Source organism: Parambassis ranga, chromosome 20 (assembly GCF_900634625.1).
Source record: "Parambassis ranga chromosome 20, fParRan2.1, whole genome shotgun sequence".
NCBI lineage: Eukaryota > Metazoa > Chordata > Actinopteri > Ambassidae > Parambassis > Parambassis ranga.
Window position 1 is genome coordinate 18,515,874 of NC_041040.1, and position 21,993 is coordinate 18,537,866.

General features: G+C 41.0%; 1 non-coding gene across 1 annotated transcript; it reads left to right on the top strand.

Moving 5' to 3' along the window:
- The first annotated feature begins 19,767 nt into the window (after positions 1–19,767).
- trnal-uaa (transfer RNA leucine (anticodon UAA)) lies at positions 19,768–19,850 on the top strand. The gene has a single exon. It is a non-coding gene; the product is annotated as a tRNA-Leu (tRNA).
- The last annotated feature ends 2,143 nt before the right edge of the window (positions 19,851–21,993 follow it).

Here is a 21,993-nt window from a genome sequence, read left to right on the forward strand (position 1 = left end):
CATTACATCAGGACCTGTGGCTTTGTAACCCGTCTGCTTTGTTTTGAATGTTTTGAATGTTTTGAATGTTTGGGTTAGCATTAACAAACAGGATCAGACGAAGGGAAGAACGAGGCTGTTGAGATAGACGTAGCGATTCTAAGCGATAGCAGCATAAGAGAAAGGTGAAACATGAGAAATACCAAAGATTCAGAGAAGAGCAGGAGAAAATGTGGAAGGTTAAGGTTGTAATCGTATCCCTCGGAGCAGTGACACCGAAAGAGTATCACTCCAGCAAATCCCAGGAACAACGTCCGACCACTCGGTCCAGAGAAGTGTGGTCCTATAGGAGCAGGACCGGTAGAGGACCTGAGCTTAAAGGATAGAAAGACAAAGTTCCCTGTGGAAACTATTTCTATATATTTGTGTTAATAATAAGAACAAGGATGAAGGATATATAAAATCATCATTTTGCATCAGAAAGGCCAAAGAAAGATCAGGAAAATCTTCAAAATGTTGACCACAGTCCAGCAAGGACCTGGCTCATTATCTGACAGCTTCACCGGGACGCCATTAGAGACCATCTACAGTCTGAAGAAGCTTGGTCAGGTATGGTCTTTGTGGTAGGGTGGCGGGACAAGAAAGCACTTTTTCTAAAGGGATCAGTGTGAAAAGGCTTAAATATGAATATATGAAGATCAGTGGAAAAGTTTTGGATCCAGTAGTTGACAAAATGTGTGAGAGGAAGAGTTGGATATAAGTGTGTGGCTTTAAATGAAACATGGCCATAGGAAGGGTCTTGTCCTGTATTTCTGCAAAAGGTTAGGGTGAATGATGGGATCGTGAACGCTGAAAGGAACAGACTATTTTTAATGCATCCCTCTGACTGTTTTATTTTTTTATATAATAATAACTGTAAGCATTGTGAATCATATTTGGATAGAAAAATAGCTGATAAGAGATGGACTGACCTCCACAGGGTCCAGACCTGAATATTATAGAGGCAGAAAAGGATCACCTGGACAGAGAGAGAGAGAGAGAAGACAGTCTAAAGAACTCTGGGAAGTGCTGAAAGAAGCCTGGTATAATATACCAGAAGATTACTTCAGAAAAGTTCAAGACCGTCTCCCCAGAAGAGTTCAAGATGTGCTGAGTGCCAAAGGAGGTCACACAGAATACTGACTGTTGTCTGTAGAAGCCATTTGTTCTGTAAATTGTGTTGTTTGAGAGCCAACATATTTCCTGTTTGTATAAACAGATTCATATGGATGCTATTACAAATTTAATAAAGCAACAAAGAAACAAAGGATTTACCAAGGTCTATGATCATTGTAAGTACGGACACACAACTTTTTTTTTTTTTAAATTAAACTGATTTAAAGTCCAAATGTCTAAACGTCACGCTAAAACAGTGCCTTCCGAGAGAAGAGGACACAAACAATTGTGTCCAGCTGTGTCCCTATATAGGCTTACACAATCATGAGAAGTAAACTGAAAATTAAAGCAATAAATAAAGCTGGGAAACACATAAACATGAGCCCCACAGCAAAGAAAAGCAGACAAAGTGACAGAGACACAGTGGAACCACATGGGTTAAATACACAAGCATAACAAGACACAGCTGGAAACAATAAGGGCAGGGCAGCCAATCTCAGCGGAGGGAAGGAGACAGGAAGTAAAAGAAGACCACCAAAATAAAAGGAAGTACGAGGAACACAAGTAAATGGCAAAAAGAGACGCAAACACTATTAGCACAAAAACACAAAAATATCCAAATACAACAGAATAAAAACAAATAATATAATATTATATATATTTAAATATATATATATATATATATATATATATATCCTGACATATGTCTCCATAAAGCTACACTGTTACAAATGTTGCTGTTTTATCTGCGTGTACGAGGTGCATTAGAGAAATTGTGCGTTCATTGTGTTAAAGTTCACACAACTTTAAAAGCTGCTATGTTTAGCGTGTTGTTGTTTCCACCCCGCCCGTCCCCCGGTCCCCGCTGCCATGCTGTGTGCGTTTCCTTTGAAGAGCAAGGAGATGAATGAGGAGCCGAACAGCCGCTGTGTCTTTGACAGAAGACGTTATGCAGTTATGAACAGTGGGAGAGCAGTAAATTTGGGAAACACTAAAGAAAAGAAAAAAGAGGAATTAGATTTAAGCCATGAAGCAATACAGAACCTGCCAACATTCATAGTTTCAGAAGCTTTCAGAGTTACATTGTTACCTGGTTTAGTGAATGGTGCTCCGGTTTATCTGCTATTTTCTTCTGCACTACTTTCAGAGGGAAATAATACATAATAACACATCAATAGTGATGATATAGTATTTTTTTTTATAGTGTGATATTGGATCTTTTATGGTGACAATCCACCCATAGTAAGCTTTTATTGCCAATTTTAAGATTTTTAAGTTTTAAGACTTTTATTTGTCACAACAGTAAAATCACAGATGGAGTGAATATTGATTATCTTGTTTTATTATTATTATAAATTTTATTATTATCGTAGTAGATGGCAGAATTGGCCAATAACAACATTATGTGGTCTGATATTTCTGCAGTGCACTTGCACAAATGGCCGTTACCATGGATACCGTGGATGCTGTTCTGGCTGTTCTGTTTGTTTTAACTCAACATTTTGTGATGTAGTAAGCAGCAATGAAATAAGAGGCAGAAGTAATGAAAATTTGGAACATGCCCTCGAGTGCAGGATGAGTCATCAAACTTGGAATGAGAGATCAACTAGTACCACACTGTGACTGCTAATGAATAGGTCAGCTAGTTCTGTGGGGTGAAATAGTGATCCAAGAAAGCACAACTGGCACATTTGATGCGTGTGCATCACCTGTGTGGTCCAGAAGTATTATAAAAGTTTTTTTTTATTTATAAGTGTATTTAGGTACGTTTAAGTACACTACAGACAGTAAAGAAGTGCATCGTTCCCCATAGCCCTGTATGTTAAAATGTCCTTCTTCACAGCAGAAATAAACATGTTTAGAAAAGCTGTTTGCTTCTATAGCCTCGAGTGGCGAGCTATTGGCAACATATTGCCATATATCGTTATTTATTGAACCAGGAGGCTTGATATAATAAAAATCAAAGCATCATTGATCAGTTTTCATAATCTATACACATTTTCTTCCCTCTGCAAGCAGGAAACATGCAGCACTGGAAAAGAATTGTGTTGACATGTTCAGCTGAGCACATTGCTTTTTATTTAACGCCCTCAGCAACGCCTTCTTTTTTTTATTTCCCTCCCCTTTCACTTCATCCATCTCTCTCTCTCTCCCCTCTCACTCCAGGTTTTCTCGCCTCTCATTTCCCCACACCGTCTCACCTTCCTTTTCCTCCTCCTCCTCCTCACTCCTGTCCATCCGAGTCTCATCTCATTTGCTCCCCCCTCAGGCTTTCTGACACATGGCATCCACAGAAAGATGTGGGGGGGGGGCTGCAGCTCTGTACGAACACACCTTCACTTCAGCTAAAATTTGGGCTCATGAATCACTGAATCATCGCTCGGCGATATGCGTGTGAAGTCCTTGGAGTGTGTACCTATGAGCACTGAAGCATGTGTGTTTATTTCTACCTCACTTTCTTTTTTAATCATTTGGACATACCGTATAATGCGAGGTGTTTGGAGAGTTTTAGTTTGCTCACAGCAGAGATCACAGGTTCCATCTCGACGGTATAAAAACCCTTCACAGATGAATGAGTTAACAATAATTCCTGCACTGATTGAAGAAGAGCCTTTAAACAAGAAGCACAAAAATGTGGGTAACTTGGGTATTCCCACTACTTCTCCTCCACCTCACATTTATTTACTTTAAAGATGAAAATTCTTCATAACAAGCCTTTAAAATATGAAATACTTTAAAAATAAATGTTTCACCCCCTAAGGTCTCAGATGAGTAGTTTCTCTTCAGGTTTTTGTACGTGTAATAAAGTATCTTACTATCACTAAAAAAAGTCGTACTTCTTCCACCAAAAGGTAGTGTTTGATTCATAGCTGGTTTACCCATGTAAGTCAGTGCTTTGTTCTCCATTAGGAACTGAGTCCAGCAGTTCCCAAACTTTGTCTGTGTGTTTCTTTTTATGATTTTAATTTCCCTCCTAATCTAATGTTTTTATTCTGTGATTTCAGCCTATGTAAAGCTCTCTGAATTGCCTTGTCTATGAATGGTGCTATATAAATAAACCTTGCCTTGCCTCCATACAGCTTTGAGTCATTATATTGTGTCATTGCTGCCACATTAAGGCTTCTTTGTAGCCATTCACTGTAAATCAAGGCATATGTTTGAAAAAAAGGTCACTGATCCTTTTCTACACTGACTCTGTATTGATTTTTGTTCTAAATGTCCTGTAGCACAATCGATGCAGCAAAAGCACTGTCCGACAGTCTTATAGTAATGAACTCATAATATGCTATCGCCTGTGGTCATTTTTTTTAATGAGGCCTGAAAGACAAAGAAATTCAAAGGACTTCTGAAGCAGGAACGACGTCCTTGAATTTTAATGGTGAATTTTTTTTTTTTTTTTTTTTTACATGTGCACACTGGAAACAGGCGAAATCAGTAAGTTGCTCACTCCTCAGAGGATCTCCTCAGGGCGCAATATGTCTTAGTCCTGTCAGCAGCTGACCTTTGTGTATCCCTCCCTGATTTCTGAGTCATGTAGAGCTGTGCTGTGCGTCACTCTCCGATGAAAAAAAGGCCAATAGTCTCCATGCTAAGGAGACATCAGTGACAGCGTGAACCACACGGGAATCACCGGCTGATTTTCATGGCATTTGAAGGACTAGGAAGCATGAACACGTCCTTGTATGTTCATTAAAAAATCTGTCACATGTTTTTTTTTTCTTTTAAAGAGCTCAGCTAACCTTAATGTTTGATGAACAGCTGGGGCAAAGCTGCATGTTAACCTCTGCCATTTACGAAACTGTATGTCAGACTTCATAACAGCGTGGCTGTGACTGGTTTATTAAGGTGCATTAATCTCTCTCTCTCTCTCTAGAGAGCGGAGGTCAAATATCATGATCCTGACCTTGGTCAACCTGTCTCATCAATCACAATCTGATGAGACAGATGTGATGTCACGTAGAGCTTGCCGGTTGATCTACATATCACTCACAGCACATACAGGGGCTGGAGTGACCCCTGATGGCTGTGATGTCATTCATCACAACACGGTAGAATTTAACACAAACCAAACATTTTTACTTACTTACTTTATTACTTACAATTGTAAGTAAGTAAACATCAATGCTAACAATGTACCTGATCTTCTTGCATCTGAGCTTCATATTGAGAAACTTTAAGGTCCGTTCTTGAGAAGGAAAGCTGTGCATTAAAAGCCAGTGACTAACTGATGAGAAGTTCTTGGGGTCTTTGGCGTCGCTTCACAGAAACCTTTATTGGATGCTTACTACTATTACTGGAACTACTAAGAATTCAGGAGGAGCAATGCAGGTAAGATGGTAGACCAGCTATTTACCTTCTTGCAAATAATGGAGGCTGCCTAGAAGGTTTCCAACTTAGTCAACCCATACGGAAGTGTCAGAACTTCTAGTTCATGCTGTAACCACTGGGGGCTGGCTCGAGAAGTGAGTCATTTCCCATAGACTCCCATGTTAAAATGGCCAACTTCACAGCAGAAATAAACATGTTTACAGCCTGGTACAAAAACCCATTCTGGTCACAAGTGATAGGTTCTCTTCTAGTGTCAATTCATAATTACCGGTGAAAACAACACTGAAGCTCTGTTAATGATTATAGAGTATTCAGTTAAGGTGGTTGGGGCACCTGGTAAGGGTGCTACATGGGCAGAGAACCTGGCATGTTCTTGTGTTCTGCTTCCCCCTGTTGCTATCTTCACCCTGATCATTTAAGTCCTTTGAGAAATACCTGGTTTTTGCTCCAGGTACCGCAGCCAGATTGGAAGGGACACCACAAAGCTACCTACTGCTTATTCAGCCTGTTTGTACTTCTTGGTTTTAAAAAACTGCACCATAGCTTCAATATAATTAAATAATAAGGGGTCACATTTAGGTGTGAACTGTTGAGTTTGACATAAGGGTGTATCTTTGTCACACAAATATAAAGACAGCAGGGAAAATTCAAGCTGTACGCCCTGAAAAACAATGATCAGGCCACAGACTTGTCAAGAACAAGAGAAGTTGTGCTTTTCCAGCAGTCCTTCGCTATGAAATCAATACTTTCATGGCCATTGGAGTGTAACTTTCCTCTCTGCTCTTTCTTCTTTGTAGGATTGAGATCGCTATTGTATGAAATGGTGCACTCTCCTGTGACTTTCTGCCTGACATTCATAGCTTTTTTTTCTCATTCGCCTTTTCATTCTTACTCTTTTTTTGATGTCTCAGAAAGCTGTTTTTGTTCTTTTTCCCATCTGGCTTCATTTCATCATTCGTTTAGCCAGGAATGGCACATATCCACCTGAAGCAGACGCACGCGTCGCACTTTTCCAGATCTGTGCCCAGAGGACGACGTGATAGAAATGATCAGTTGCAGCATTTTACACACATCTGGCAGTCCTTCAGTTCTGTCACCGACCTGTCCTCGGGCAACACAAAGCAGAGGGACCTTCCAATGCGAGAGAGCACAATCCTCCCATGTGTTCATATCTGCGTGTTGAATTTACAAACAACAAGTAGACATTCACAGAATATTTACATATACCATAAGCATCACAGCTTTTAAATGTGAGGTGTTCCTTCCCCCATGTGTGATATCAGCTAACACCCTCTGTGGCTACGAGACGACTGTGGGTCTTTCGAAAACGAATATTTGCACAGATTGTCATCTTTATAAGGTCTTCTGGCTTTATGAAGTTGTAAACCCTGGACTTCATTGAGCGAGGACAGTGTGGAAGTCAAGATAAGAGGGCCCCGCCTGGAGTTTAAGTGTCGTGCTTTGTTTATTCAAGCGCAAAAAGGTAGTACTGAGAACTAGTCTGAGGATTCTTCAAATAGGGATTTATAGTGAAGCTTCTATCAACATATTGTTATCATATATAACACTATTTATATGATCATATTCTGGTGTTCAAGCGGCTTAAAAATGTAGAAATAAAGTAGTAGTTCTTGAAATGTGACTTTACCGTAAGTATAAGTGTAATGTTAAGTATGCAAAACATGTTAGTTGGTGTGTAGGCTATAATATCTTTACAGTCCTAGATGGTAGCATTTTCACTGACCGACTTCAGACCTGGGTGGACATCAAAGCTCACTGCACTTTTTTTTAATATCTTCGATTTTATCTTCCATTTAATGTGTCTGACATCAGAGAATTTATCTACAAAGTCAAGAATACAAACTAAAGGCGACCAAGCTTTTGCCATCCAAGGCCCCTCATCTTTGGAACCTGCCAGTGGAGATAAAGCACTGAGAATCAGTGTTCTTATTTGAATCACTCCATTTTTATACTTAGCTTCTATTGAATTAATGTCATGTTTTGTTTTACGACAATTATGTTTTGTTTGTTTTGATTATGTATTGTTTATTTTTTTATCTTTTAATGTTCTTCTGTCTCCTAATTTGTGTTTTGCAACCTTTGTTGATTTGTTTATGTGTACAGAAGTGTCCCCGCCCTTTGTCTAATTATTATTATTAGGGCCCGAGCACGAAACATGTGAGAGCCCTATTGAAATGCAAGGAATTTTTACTATTAGTGTCGCCGGGGTCTGAGCAAAAAATAATGCCAGATTTGAGTAAACAAACTTCAAACTTTGCGAAATTCGCACCACATCGGCCCCTTTGAGCATGTTCATACGCCACTGTCCATGACTGCCCATGATCACATGGACGAGCACTGCCTATTTTTGTGTAGCAATTACTATTATTATTATTCCTGCTCCTCTTTGGTGACTGTTTTGACCCCCTGAACATGCTCTAAAACTCACCCAACTTGAATCATAATTGTCCACCAACTAAAATTCCTGCCACTGCCACGGCCCCTAAATGATTAGGTGAAAGCTTTGTTTGTCTAGCAAGCTAGAATTTTCTGCTGACTGCAGATCAGTGTGTTAGTATTGTGTTGATGAAGATTCTCAGTCATCCAGGTCATCATACGTAGAGAGGATTGAAGCAAGGCGTCTGGACTTGTAGAGTTTTCTAGAAGACGTTTCGCTGCTCATCCAAGCAGCTTCATCAGTTCTAACTCAACTTTGCCATCTCGCCAGAGCAGATTCCAGTGGTGGACCTCATCACAGCCACAGAGTCAGCCATCAAGAACAACAACCTGACAGACACAGAAGCTGAGCAACTCCGCTTGAAGGTCACAGCCACACTCTCCACTGCTAAAGCACCGCCATCCAACCTCTCCAGTGATGAAAGGAAGGCCCTGATTGCACTACAAAAGGACCAGGACATCACCATCCTATCAGCAGACAAAGGAAGATGCATAGTGGTGCTCAACACACAGGACTACCACTCCAAAGTGACAGATCTCCTTAGTGACACAGCCACATATGAGACACTGAAGAGGGACCCCACCGGAAACTACAAGAAGAAACTAGTCAGCTACCTACAAAAACTGGAGAAGGACCAAATCATCAACCGCAAGCTTTACTTTCGACTGTATCCTGGGGAAGCCACTCCACGCCTGTATGGATTCCCCAAGATACACAAGGAAGGAGTCCCCCTCAGACCCATCGTCAGCAGCACAAACTCAGTCACATACAACGTGGCTAAGCATTTGGCTGAACTCCTGACACCACTGGTAGGTAACACACCACATCACATCCACAACTCTCAGGACTTTGTGAACAAGGTGGAGAAGATCCAAATGGACCCAGATGACACCCCTACATCAGAAGCCACAGAGATGGTAAGGACGTGCCTCACACAAGACACCACACTCAAGGAGAGAACCTAACGCCAGACCACATCTGTGACCTGCTGGACCTCTGCCTGACCACCACTTATTTCCAGTACAATGGGAACTTTTACAGACAGAAGCACGGCTGTGCGATGGGATCACCTGTGTCTCCTATTGTGGCCAACCTCTACATGGAAGAAGTGGAGAGAAGAGCCCTGAGTTCCTATCCTGGAACCACCCCCACCCACTGGTTTAGATATGTGGATGACACCTGGGTCAAAATCAAGACCAACGAAGTGGAACGGTTCACAGAACACATCAACGCAGTGGATAACAACATCAAGTTCACTCGCGAGGACACCAAGGACAACAATCTAGCCTTCTTGGACTGCACAGTACATATTGAGGAGGACAGGAGCCTAAATGTGGAAGTGTACAGGAAACCCACACACACGGACCAGTACCTGTTGTTTGATTCACACCACCCACTGGAACACAAACTGGGAGTCATCAGGACCCTGCAGCACAGAGCACAAACTGTACCAACCAGCTCAGAGGGGAAGAAGAAGGAGCAACACCACATCAGGAAGGCCCTGCAAAGATGTGGCTACCCGAAGTGGGCACTCATCAAAGCCACAAAAACAAGACCCCCCAACAACAAGAAGAAGGACAACACCCGGCGGAGACACCCTCCATTCCATATGTGTCAGGAGTATCAGAGAAACTCCGCAGGATCTTCAACAACCATGACATCCCGGTCCATTTCAAACCTATGACAACACTGAGACAGAGACTGGTTCACCTGAAGGACAAGATTCCCAGGGAGAAACACAGCAATGTGATATATGCAGTCCAGTGCAGTGAGGAATGCTCTGATCTGTACATTGGAGAAACTAAACAACCACTCCACAGAAGAATGGCTGTAACCACATACACTCAACAAAAATATAAACGCAACACTTTTGTTTTTGCTCCCATGTTTCATGAGATGGACTTGAAGATCTAAACTTCATTCCAGATACACAATATTACCATTCCTCTCAAACATTGTTCACAAATCTGTCTAAATGTGTGATAGTGAGCACTTCTGCTTTGCTGAGATAATCCATCCCACCTCACAGGTGTGCCACATCAAGATGCTGATCTGACATCATGATTAGTGCACAGGTGTACCTCAAACTGCCCACAATAAAAGGCCACCCTGAAATGTGCAGTTTTGTCTCACAGCAAAATGCCACAGATGCCACAAGCATTGAGGGAGCGTGCAATTGGCATGCTGACCGCAGGAATGTCAACCAGATCTGTTGCTCGTGCATTGAATGTTCATTTCTCCACCATAAGCCGTCTCCAAAGGCGTTTCAGAGAATATGGCAGTACATCCAACCGGCCTCACAACTGCAGACCACGAGTAACCACACCAGCCCAGGACCTCCACATCCAGCAGGTTCACCTCCGAGATCGTCTGAGACCAGCCACTCAGACAGCTGCTGAAACAATTGGTTTGCATAACCAAACAATTTCTGCACAAACTGTCAGAAACCGTCTCAGGGAAGCTCAACTGCATGCTCGTCGTCCTCATCGGGGTCTTAACCTGACTCCAGATCGTCGCCGTAACAGACTTGAGTGGGCAAATGCTCACATTCGATGGCGTCTAGCACGTTGGAGAGGTGTTCTCTTCACGGATGAATCTCGGTTTACATTGTTCAGTGCAGATGGCAGACAGCGTGTGTGGCGTCGTGTGGGTGAGCGCTTTGCTGATGTCAATGTTGTGGATCGAGTGGCCCATGGTGGTGGTGGGGTCATGGTATGGGCAGGCATCTGTTATGGACGAAGAACACAGGTGCATTTTATTGATGGCATTTTGAATGCACAGAGATACCGTGATGAGATCCTGAGGCCCATTGTTGTGCCATACATCCATGAACATCACCTCATGTTTCAGCAAGATAATGCACGGCCCCATGTTGCAAGGATCTGTACACAATTCTTGGAAGCTGAAAATGTCCCAGTTCTTGCATGGCCAGCATACTCACCGGACATGTCACCCATTGAACATGTTTGGGATGTGCTTGACCGGCGTATACGACAGCGTGCACCAGTTCCCACTAATATCCAGCAACTTCGCACAGCCATTGAAGAGGAGTGGACCAACATTCCACAGGCCACAATAGACAATCTGATAAACTCTATGTGAAGAAGATGTGTTGCACTGCATGAGGCAAATGGTGGTCACACCAGATACTGACTGGTTCTGAGTCCCCAGACCGCCAATAAAGCAGAAACAAAATGCACATTTCAGGGTGGCCTTTTATTGTGGGCAGTTTAAGGTACACCTGTGCACTAATCATGATGTCAGATCAGCATCTTGATGTGGCACACCTGTGAGGTGGGATGGATTATCTCAGCAAAGCAGAAGTGCTCACTATCACACATTTAGACAGATTTGTGAACAATGTTTGAGAGGAATGGTAATATTGTGTATCTGGAATGAAGTTTAGTTCTTCAAGTCCATCTCATGAAACATGGGAGCAAAAACAAAAGTGTTGCGTTTATATTTTTGTTGAGTGTATAAACCATGTTTCCCCACCAAACAGTTAGAACTGATGAAGCTGCTTGGATGAGCAGCGAAACGTCTTCTAGAAAACTCTACAAGTCCAGACGCCTTGCTTCAATCCTCTCTACGTGTGTTAGTATTATTAGCACTGTCTAAAACAGGGAATCTTTTTCAACTTTTGGTGGTGTATTCAAATGTACAGAAACTTTATTAGTTAGTTTTCTGCATCCAAATTATATTCACATTTCTCATTTGACACTGTATAAAGCTGTATTAAAAAAGGTCTCGGAGTGTGAAGAGTGAGTCTTGCTTTTTTTTTCGTTCTGCAAAACAAAACATCACCGTCAAAGCTAACTCTTGTGTTCCGCCGCTTTCAGTGAGACTATTGTGTGAAAATCCATTCTCCGTGAGCATTGTTGTAAATTCTGCAGTGAACTTGAAGTGAATTATTTTTGCATGGCTTTTTCTGTGCCTTTCAGTATCATAGCACTCTATAAAAACTGACTGAGAATGGTTTATTGAAGTTATACGAACCGAGCCAAGATTGCCTTCAACTGGAAAACAAAAAAATCAGTCTGACTCCTGCAGTCAGAGGGAGCAAGTTTTTTTCAAGCCCAGCGTTAAACCCGCCTTTCCCGGTGGACTTTGGATTGAAGGTTAATTGGGACAATATTCCTCCTCATCTGATTTTTTTTTTCCTCTACAGAGGTGGTGAAGTGAGAGAGAACATTTGGAAGATAATTGGATAAATGATTTCATCTGTGAGGAGGATGATGTACAGACAGCTGTTCTCTGTGCCGCCCTTCGCATACATCTACTAGAAATCTGTGCATGCACCAGACCAAGAACTGTGAGTCCAGCTAAATAAAGTGATTTAAGATTGGTTCCAGTTGAGCTGTGGTCCACTTCGTGAGCAGCAAGAACGCAATCTGTTCTCTGACAAAAAAAGAAAATCCACACGTGTGCCGTGATGGCGTCATTTCTTTCTGCGTGGCATAAAACAAAACTATTCAAACGTGGCTTGTGTTACGGCCGCAGGCCTTTAGTTATTTTGAGGGTTTAGTTTGGTTTGCACCCGTCTGTTGTTTTGTGTGGACCCTTCTTCCTTACATTGGCGTCATGGCGACGAACGTTCCTGGTGCCTGCTGATTAGAGAAGCAACACCTGTGTAGAGGGTTTCTGGACCAATCAGCGGGAGGACCTTGAGGGCTGACAAACAGAAACATCCAGGTCTTAATTTATGAAGTGCACTTCCTCAAATGGCCACTTGATGCTTGTTCCAAAAGGAAGACAATCCCCATAGAGTTCCTTGGTAAAGAATCTAGCTTTACTGCAAAACTAAACATACTTATAGCCTGGTACAGAAAGTTATTGGCATATTGTGACAGTTGGTTGCCATCTCAGATTGCTAGCTACCTACCAGGCTTTCATGCTAAGCGGGAGATAGACATTGTCAGGAAATGCGACAATAGTAACTTGGTAGTCTGAGTAACCAAACTGAGCTTCGATATGTACAATATGCTACTGACATATCGTCCATCTTTATTTACCATCTAATGCATTGAAGCGACTACATGCCCTCCTGTGGCCATATGAAGAAGTGCATGTGAAATGCTGGGAAAAGCCTGCTTGAGTTTTGGGGGCCAGTTAAAACAGCCTTGTTTGGGTTTTTTTAGAAAACAAAAAGACACCACTCTATTGCCAATGGTTTGATTGACAAGCAATCACTGGTAAGAGTGTGAAATCACAATAACACTGTAGCACCCCTGCTTTTCAGCAACAACTTTTAACAAAGAAAACAACATGTCTATGATTGCCATTCGAGCCGAGGAAGCAGCATTCTGCTAGATTGCTCTGATGCATCTTCTGAATCTTAATGTCTGCAAGTCATTTACTGCACTTACAACTTTATCTTAGAAGTATTGAGCTGGATTTTCCACGGGTGCAGCCGTAAGGTCACAGATGATTGTATAACTTTATGGCTGTTAACCTAGCATAGGTGTTTCCTCTGAATAAACAGTCGGTTTTACGTCTCGTGGTTGTTTGCATAACGTCTTGTTAACCTTTACAGAGTCTGTCTTTGTAATTATTCAGAGAGAACATTTTCATTGTCTGCTTTCTTGTATGACATTTGCTAGACATTTGTTTTAAAAGAAAACATGATACAGATGAATAGATTTAGTTACAGCAACAACGCGGCTCATTCGTGTGTGCCGTCTGCCTAACTCTATTCTGCAGATGTATGCAGCCAGAAAAATGACTTTAAAGGCTGATTTTGAAAACACACAAAAGGATTTTGTGGCGTAAAATTTTTTGATTGATCCCATTATGTCACTCAGTGTAACCTAAAAGCTTAACCTTAACCAGGTAATGTCATAGTACAGGGTATTCAACTTAAAGTTAAGGAGGTCCAGTTAGGGAAAATGTCTTGAAGCAAAGGTCCATATATATATAAACAGACACACATGTTACTTAAATAATACTTGACCACCATAATGTGCTATATTTATTTTTTATGTATGTTCATTGTACTGCTGGATGCTCTAATACTCTAATACTAATAATTCCAATGTCCACTGGCTTTGTCTCTATACCTGGAGAGCAGCATAAATTCAGGTGCTTTGCAAACTGCAACTGCAACTTTCTTTGCATGCACAGGTACAGCAGAGCAAAGTGGTGAGTGTGTGAGAGGAGGAGGGGAGGGTGGGATTGAGTTAGTCGATTTATTAAATATCAGCGTGACGGAAATAACCAGACTGCCTGTCACTCAACATGGTAACGCCCATAGTTGGGCCTCATCTACTAACACAGTGAATAGAGTTTATGACTTCTACTGCAGCCAGCCACTAGGGGGCAATCCACGTTTTGGGCCATTGTCGCTTACACTAATTAATAACAAAATATGCCTTTAATAGCAAAAACATTTATATTCAGATTGTATGTATTTATTTATATATTGCTTCGTTAATTTTTCAGTAAAATCCCTCAGAGCAGTGAATCATGTATTATATAAGACTACATCATAATATAATATAATTACGTTTCTTGTGAAAAACTCCTCTGCAAATTCTTCGAAACGTTCCGCCCTCCGGCGACCAGATCGTAATTTAGTTACGGGCGTCTTTTCTCCCACTCATAAATACTGATATAAGTATCCTTGTCATAATAGAGAATATTATAGGACTGGATTGTGTGAAGTGATTTGTTTAACATGGCACTGCAGCAAAAAATAAATCACCACTCATCACTCATTAATACTGACAGATCATTGTTGCAGCAGCGAACAAACGTGTCCCTCGGTGCCACGGGATGAAAGATGAGCCCTTGGCTTTGAACTTGAACTGTACTTGGCCTGTTTTTTTCCTGCTCTCTCAGATTCTCATTTGAGAATACTGCTAAATTACGAAGCCTTTTTTTATTGAATTTAATTTGATGGATTCGAAGTGTGTAGTGAGTGAGTCTGAGGGGTTGTGCGACCTTGTTCACATCAGGCGTACATCAGCTCGCACCGTGGCGATGTGTGTGAGTGTGTGGTAAATACTATTGATCTGTAAAATCATTTCCCATATGCTTTATTGATATGTTGAACTGCACCAGATCTGGATCTGGACCAGTTTTTGACCTCTCTCACAGGAAACATCAACAAGACACATATCAGGTGTAATGACTTTAACCCACATTAGTAATATAATTTTACACAAAATATTGATTTAAGATTGGAGGAGTAGCAACGGTTTGTCGCATGCTGAATGCCATGTTTGACCAATCAGAATCAGGGATTAAAAACAGATGTGTTATAATATATAATATAATAATGTGTAACTACTCACATAAACAGCTGCAATCTTTATATCTCTAGTTGCTTTGGCTAATATAACAGATAACCGCACATTTTTTAGCATAGCATAAATTAGCTAGCAAGGTTTGATAAATGTGTTTGTCCATGTTTTCAGTGACAAAGACAGAGGGGGCTCTTCATCATGGCTGTTTTTTTTAATAAATAAATACTAATCATCAATGATAAATGATAAATCACGGGACGAGTCATCAATACAGCACTGTGTCGCATTTCAGCTGCTGGATTCCAGCTGTTTGATTCTTTTTTTTTCTTTCAACACAACGCTGCCACTCAACAAGCTGTCAGTGTGCAAGCTCAGTGACATCACATGCACCCTTTATACAGGAAATAACAGTAGCTAGCTAGCTAGCTGCTAGCAGAGGCTCCTACTGTTGTTTTGTTTTTGATCGATAATTGATAAACCGATAATTGATAAATTGCAGTCTTAAATTATCAGTAACGCAGAGGTGATCGCTCACTGTATGTCAGCAGTGAGTCTCCAGCTACTGATCAATAAATATAATCTGTGTTTAACATGGCTATAAATAACCATCATGGGTAAACTCAGATGTATACAGAATGAAACCCTGCTACACTGCTAGTTCACCAATTGGCTACATATATATATGTATATAAATCATCTCCTTGTGATCTGGACATTAGTTTTTTTTTTTGCGTCCAGTGACCTTCCCTACTGGCATGAAATGAATGCCAAGGTGCATTAATCATTTCAAACTATAGATAAAATGTCAATTGTAAGATGCAGAGTGATCAGAGGGAGAGCAGAGTGTTCTTGGCGGCAGATAGCTCCCTCTGAAAAAAATAAAATCATCTGACGGCAGGATGATTCCTTGATCAGTCCAGCTCCCCGCCAGCCTCACCAGGTGATCTCTGCGTCTTTAATCTGTCTAATGGAGTCTGTGAGGCTTTTCTTTTCATCAGTTACACTGTGTTTTATCCTCACATAGCTTCTCCTGTTCCCAACCAAAACAAAACACACACACACATGATAGCTGTTAGGCAGTTAAATGAGCGACTGGTTGGTCACAGATTGTCAGGTCAGTGAAAGGTTACTGGTTATTTCTCTGTGATGGATATCTTTATGCAGAGATCCTTGAAATTTGACCTTTTGTATAAAACATCTGAAAATACTGAGAGACCAACATCATCTCCATATGCAACACACAATACATACAGAGTAAATCATTTGCAAAATAGTTTCTTTTCTACTATTCTTGACTCATTTCATTCATATGAACAGATCAGTGCAGTAAAAGAGGGGGCGGAGCTTAAAATATGTCAACTGGAAAAATTAATTTTTTAATTTAAAAATTTGTGTCAACTTGGAAAATCATCTATTTTTTTAAAGTTGTACAGTACAGGCATGACATGATTACCGTACATAAAGGCTGTACACATGTTTATTTCTGCTGTTAAGTTACATGGGGGGGGGGGGGTCTATGGGGATTGACTCACTTTTGGAGCCAGCCAATAAGTGGTCACTTAAGGAACTGCAGTTTGTAAAGTCACTTCTAACCAGCCTACAGAGACTTTTTTGGGCACTTGCTGCAAAGAAAACTGCCAATATTTTAAATTTTCCTACCATCAAAATAATCAATTAAAAAAAGCTGGATTTTACATGTGGTGTTAGCAGCGCTGTCAATCATGACCGGCCAAGCAAAAGCATCAGCACAACAAATACATATCAATGATAATCCAGTAACACTACAACTACGGTACAGTAAAGTAGAATTTGTGCCTCAGGGGACACAAACATCAAAACATCATCAGCTTGTAACACACTACAAATTTAGTTTGACAGAGAGACAGAGAGTTGTCCGAACTAGTTACTAATGCATCACAGCTGCAGGAGAAGAAGCCTCTGCTCATCTTGCTCACTGCCGCCATTAAGCTCTGTGTAAATTACCTTCTTAGACACATAATTGTTTAACCTAGATTGATGTCTAAATTTACCTAGCAGTGGCACGAAACACTCAAAAACTGGCATTCGTCCGTGTTAGGCTCATCCTGTTTTTTTTATTTTACCTTTAAAAAAACAGGGAGGGAGTGTAAAAACAAACAGCCAGAGGCAGCATCTGGCCACAGAGAGAGAGAGTTTGGCAGTTTTTCTGCGTTGTGGTAAGTAGCGAGTTTAATGAAGATGCATCACGCCTGTTCCAGATTTATCTCCGATCGTATGGCCCAGCAGATGCTAATGTAGTGTGTACAACCTCCACAGCAGAAGCCCCTCATTTCTACACACCGCTGCACCCTCATCAATGCTAATACACCGTCGATCCACGCAGCAGGTCTGTTAGCACCCCACTCCAAGCCCTCACCGGGAGTTTGGTGTAGATGCAGAATCACTATGTGTGTGTGTGTGTGGATGATGTCTTACCTGGCAGGGATATAGCAGCAGATGGTTATTTTTTTATAGTGTATTAGAGCACTTCACTCATCTTATTATGCTCAGGAATTATCTACAGTAAAGTCAGACTGTATCAGACAGGAGAGTTTCCTCAGGAGGCTATATAGATATATATCCGCAAGGACGCATTACTAAGTAAGTAACGAAGTACAAATACTTTGTTACTTTACCTAAGTAGAATTTTGGGGTATTTCTACTTTACTCCTACTCTGTACTTTCTACTAATTACATTATGAAAACAGCCTCGTTGCCCGGGTGCCATTTAGAAAATGTTTTTATGTTTGTCCATTTTTCCTCACGGCGCTCCAAAGATCTTTTATAACACAGATGTCTCACTCTCTCCTGATAGATTGCGTCATTGCATAGTGTCTTACAGTTAAAGGTAGGGTAGGAGATTTCATTCTGATGCACTTTTTGTTAAATTAGTGTAACTTCTCTTTACAAACAAAGAATATGAATCATCTGTGGAAGCTATAAAACACTAAAAACATCAGCCAATCCTCCGGGTGGACCCTGCACAGAGTATTGGCTGGTTGTCACTCTCTTCCTGCTCTGCGCGCACCAGAGAGGTACGTGCATGATGGCCGAAATCACGAAGTCATGTCTTAATGCACCTCCATGTGATTGGGAGGCGTGGCCTCTGGGTGAGCTCTGAGAGAAAGGGGCGTGTGTTTACTTTCGAAATCTGGCTGACTCTCACTGAGTTTTCAAAATCCTCCTGCCCTACCTTTAATACAAGATCTTTGAATAACACACAAGTTTTTGGGCCATGACAACAAACAGGACAGACAGCTGAAAATCAATTGCGTGTTAATATTTATTGATCATTTCAATTAGTGTAGGTAGATTTGGACTTGGTCATTGAAAAAAGTAGCCAAAAAAAGCTGTTTAAAAACGCACCCAAGATGCACACACACACACAGTTAAGGGTTGGAACAGATTCATGCTACTTGAGCAGCTAAGCTTGGGAAGGCTTTTACCTTCTGCGTGTTTAAAATCATGCCTTTATGCCGTACAATAATTAGGTGTACAGCTGGTCATATCTTCCACTGTAACATTTGTTGATGGCTCTCAACACGCAGTCGCTGTAGTGATGTGGCTTCCACCTAGTTTTACCCTTAACCACCCTATTGTGTGTAGAATAGACCCACACTGTCTTAGCCTGCTTTACTTCCTGTCTTGTTCCCTCTTCTGTGATTGGCTGCTTCCCCCTTATTGTTTCCACCTGTGTCTCGTTACCCTCTCAGTCGCTGTAGTGATGTGGCTTCCACCTAGTTTTACCCTTAAAGGTTTTTTTTTTTAGAGTATTTATGTTGTACTTTTATACTTTGAAGTGTAACCAAATTATTTTTTAACCCCCTGTATCTGTGCTTCCTTGAGTTTTGACACCACTGATTAGCAGCAGTGGATCAAACCTGATCTTTGGACCTTTCAATAGTGTGAGTGTCTTCATCTTCACTGAGACATGTTTGGAGCAACAGAAGCCAAATCATGTTTCATTTGCAAAGCTGATACTATATGTATTTAATATAAACATGTAAAAACACAGACTTGGTGAAAGCACACACAGAATAAAATTGTCACATAAATAAATCTTTAATAATATGAAGCCGTAAATGACAATCATGCAGAGTGATTACAGAGAAAATGGATTTCCGCTGCTCTGAACGTTTGGCCTGCTCCGTAATCAATTTGATGGCTGTGTTTCATTTTAGTTGCTGAGAGATGGAAAAAAATGGAAACATTTTTCCTCTGCTGTCAATGCATGTTATACATTATGTATTATATATATTACATTTCCATTGATGCCGGTGCTGGCTACACTAATATTGATCTTAAACTACTGCATGCTGCAGTGGTGCAGAATAAGTCATACAGAGTGAAATATACTGAAATTAATTTTAGAGAAACTTATTTTTAAACACACACATGCACACACATATATGAGGCTAAGACCCAATATTATTACATTAAAGTACACAACAATAACAATATTAAAAATCATATTAAAACACAGTCTACCGCTTTTACACATGACTAAACTAAGCATGTTTACTACTTTTGTGATATAAGTGATATATTTTGGCCTTACTTTTGCAATAAGCTGAAGTTGTATATACCAGGATGGCCGAGTGGTTAAGGCGTTGGACTTAAGATCCAATGGATATATGTCTGTGTGGGTTCAAACCCCACTCCTGGTAGAAATGGCCAAAATCAGTTTTATTCTTAACAACTCATCTCGCCTCCTGTCCACTTTCAGTGGTAGACTGAGACTACCGAAGAGCGCCACAGAACGCCACAGGAGGTCCTTCCTGCCAGTGGCCATCACGCTGTATAACTCCTCCCCTTTCTGTAGGGAGGAGAGCTAGATGATCATGCCATGCATCACTGTCTTTTCCGTCTATATTTGTACTTATTTAGCACCTTTAATCTCTTATATGACAGCCGTGCAACATTGTGCTCAGTCATACTGCCTACTGTACTTCTGATTTGGATATATATTGACACCTACATTCTTGTACTTAATTGTATTTAATGTAACTTGAAACCTCTGACAAAAGAATTTCCTCTGGGATGAATAAAGTTTTATTCCTTTATGTACAGTCTATGAATGCACCATGCAGCTGTATCTGAGAGAAAAAGGGCGGCTCTTTGACATCCTTGTAGGATAGCGTGTACAAAGCCCACGGCCTGCGTCGGAGTCATTACCGAGTCATTCAGCAGACATTCTAACAAGTCTGCAGGAGCTCCTTGGAACCCTTAGAAAGCCTGATTGTATCCCACGCCTGATTTCAGTGCTAATTCAAGCCTCACACCCAATATCATTTGGCGGTAATGTGAAGGTAAAGCAGTGGGCAATCTCAAAAGGGATCCTTTAGTCCTCACTTCCATATGTTCTGCTTTGAGCCAATTTATATTTAGTGTTCTCTTTAACCTCTGTGTTATCTTGAATTCACAGGCATGAAGGACGGAGGATGAAACGAAATGTTTATTGAGTTGTAAATATTGTAAATGGAATCATGATGTGGCGCACCCCCCCCCCCCCCCTCCCTCCCTCCTCCCTCCTTGCTAGGCTTTCCAATTATGGAAGGGTAATAAGACTCCTTTGTCAGGTCAAATCCAGCACGTCTAGCTCTATGATTGCTCTGGCGGGTTTTTCGGCATAAGTGCTGAGCCAAGGAGATGCGCTGTCACGGGGAAGGAGCGTCCACCTATCTGTCTCTACTCGAGCTCTCTCACACACACAAAGCCATTGTTGTTGACAAAATATGCTTATTACGGTTAAAACAGGCCATTAAGTCTTTATTGGACGTATCCTTGTGATGTCCTCATTTGTCTCACTGGTCATTATAGTTTAATTCAGCATCAACATAATTGCTTTCCCATCCTGTTAAATATGGGTAATATTTACAGTAGGACTGCACACACTCCAGCAGCTTTACGATATAACGCATAAATACCACTTTAATAGATGAAAATAAACCCATGTTAGCTCGTGCACACGTGTGTGTAAGATGTTCCAGAGTGTGCAAAAGAAAGACATTTATGAGACTGTTGTTAGGATGAGTTAAACCAGACATTAACAAGCTATGGTCTGGAGCCGAATAAAGCACATCTGCTAAAACAAACACTTGAATTAAGGCTTACAAGCACAACATTAAACACGCCACTGTTAATCTGAAGAAAAACAATGCACCCTCTTAACATTTGAACACATTAAAATTTTACCTCAGCGTAATTAACTTTCCTTAAAACATTTGAGTAACAAATTAAATCCGTGTCGACTGAAGCTATTTAGCAGATGATTAGAATAACCAGGGGACCTCGTGTGATGTAGAAATCACTCCATACGTTCAACACATCATCCGGTGCATTCATATGGGATATAAAGGAATTATGCATGCCGATATATCCCACTGTAATATTTCAAGAGCGATGCCATCCTCGTGTATACTCTTTAAAATTAGCAATTGCTCAGTAGATTAGCCAGTTAAATGTCGGAGTGCCGTAGCCAGCCACCAGGGGCTGATCCAGATATTTTGACCTTACTTAAGGGGAACTGTCATGTCATGTCATCCATCTTTATGTACAGTCTATTGTTTTCTGTATATGAAAACTAACTAACTAACTATGATAACTGAATAACTAAAAATCATCCACTAGGGAGAAAAACGGCATAGAGTTCAGGGCTCAGGAAGAAGCAGGTCTGCTGGGTCTTGTCAAGGCGAGTGATCCTGTGACGGAGAAAACAAAGGTAAGTTCAGGTTGATTGCGAGAGGAGTTTCAGGCAAAGGCTCAGTGTCTTACACCATGAGGTAAGCTGAAGAACTGGCGAGGGGGAGC